A 2,134-nucleotide genomic window follows, 5' to 3' on the forward strand; every position below is an offset into this window, starting at 1 on the left:
CCTGGAGAACTGGACGAGGCCGAACTCTCGACCTTCCGCCACACCTTCTTTTCCTTCTTCTTTCTTTTAGGTGCGGAGGGTCGTTGTTCTGGCTGAGGTTCTGGGGCACCCCAGAGTGCTTGCCCTTCACTGTCTTGTTGGATCATGAAGCGCTGCTCCTCCTTCTTCTTGAACCTGAAAAGCATATCCTCCCTTCCGACACGGAAACGGATTTCTCCCTTTCCGACATCGATCCTTGCCTTGACAGACCTTAGAAAAGGTCGCAAAAGTACGAGGTCGACTCCGAGGTCGCCCTCCATATCCATTACCACAAAGTCGGCAAGGACGAAGGAGTCTCGTACTCGTACGAAAACGTGTTCGGCTATCCCTTCGGGATACCGAATGGTTGAATCTGCAAGTTGTACGAGCATAGTTATTGGGGAAAGAGCAGGATATTCAAGTGCTTCATGTATTACCTTGGGCATTATATTCACGCTTGCCCCTAGATCGCATAGGCATCGCTCGAAGTGTTTGATGTAGATCGAGCAGCTGATCATGGGGACCCCTGGACCCTCTTGCACTGCTGCCACCATGCCATCCCAAACATCGTTCCTTGGGGGATAGTACCTACCTGCATGGTTATTGCGTGGTGGCCTCTGGGACGAGTTACCCCGTCCGGTAGACACCATGCTGACATTTTCAATGGGAGACTCGAGTTGCCCCGGGATCTTCCCACTCTCAACAGCAGGTAACGAAACAGCAATTTGTGCAAGCTGGGTTTCGATCATTTTGATGAAACTTAACTGGTTTTTTAGAGTTGAAGACAAAGTTTCAAACTTGACATTTAAACTTTCCAGGGATTTGTAATTGGCCAAAAGCTTTTTATTTATATTTTCGTTGATTTTAACTTGGCCAAGAACAAGTTCTCTCAAGGGAGGTTGGTTTGAATTGAAATTCGAATTATAAGAAGGATTGTAGTTATTACCTCCCTAAAAAGGTGGACTGGTTCCACCCCTGGCCTCCTTGTTGTGGACGGTACCCATTATTGTTGTTGTTGTTGAGGTAGGCGCAGTCTTCACGGGTTTTGGGGCAATCGTTCCCCGAGTGTCCATCATTACCACAGACTTCACACGTGAAGTGCGATTCCATGGCACGAGCATAGTTTTCTCTATGCTTCTTGAATTCGGCCCTTTCGCCGAGATGCTTCAGTAGGAGGTCCAGTTTGGCAACGATCATATCCGTCTCCTTGATGGTATGCACGCCCTTGGTGCGGGGTTGGAGTCGTTCATCGCTCCACCCCTGATTGGAGACCATCTTCTCGACCAATGCTTTGGATTTGGCTATGGTTAGGTCGAGGAAGGCTCCTCCAGCAGCGGCATCAATATTGGCTCAAGATGTCATTGTGAGCCCATTGTAGAAGCTTTGCAGGACGAGGCACTCGTCCAAACTGTGATGAGGACAGGCTAGGATGTATTCCTGCAGCCTCTCCTAAGCTTCTGGGATGGATTCCATCACTGTCTGCTGAAAACTTGAAATTTTCCTGCGCAGGGCATTTGTTTTTCCCAGCGGGAAGAATTTTGCGAGGAACGCCTTGGAGCATTTGGCCTAGGTGTCGATGTCCTTTTCTTTAAAAAACCACTGTTTCGCCTTTCCCAGGAGGGAAAAGGGAAACAGACGAAGCTTAACAACGTTGGCGGCAACACCCTGTATGACAACGGTGTCGCAGAGCTCCAGAAAATTCTGCAAATGTTCATTTGCGTCCTCGTTCGGCTTGCAACAGAATGGGCTAGCCTACACCATGTTGATGAGGCTTGATTTGAGCTCGAAGTTCATGTCCCTGACATTGATGTTGGGGCCAGTGGCCACATTGTCGGTGGAGGGGACAGAGAACTCGCAGAGAGTCTTTTCAGCCATAGCCTCAAGAACGAGTGGTGCTTCCGAAATGGGTTCCTGTGCCGGGAGGATAGCGAGAGGAGGAATGACGCGAGGTCGTGCCCTTCTCATGTGCCTCTCTGGATTGTCTGTGTAGTTTTCCGGCAGGGAGAAACTGGTCATACACTACCCCTGTCTTCTTTCAAATCAAAAAATAAAAGAAGACATAAAGCGACATTAGCCTGAAAGAGTAAAGACTATATCCTGAGTACAAGGTCTAAGT

At 48.8% G+C, this 2,134-nt stretch overlaps 1 non-coding gene across 1 annotated transcript; it reads left to right on the forward strand.

The window, feature by feature from the left end:
- Positions 1-1,423: 1,423 nt before the first annotated feature.
- Positions 1,424-1,530, forward strand: LOC120677153. The gene has a single exon (XR_005676215.1). It is a non-coding gene; the product is annotated as a small nucleolar RNA R71 (small nucleolar RNA).
- The last annotated feature ends 604 nt before the right edge of the window (positions 1,531-2,134 follow it).

Source organism: Panicum virgatum, chromosome 5N, assembly GCF_016808335.1.
Source record: "Panicum virgatum strain AP13 chromosome 5N, P.virgatum_v5, whole genome shotgun sequence".
Lineage (NCBI taxonomy): Eukaryota > Viridiplantae > Streptophyta > Magnoliopsida > Poales > Poaceae > Panicum > Panicum virgatum.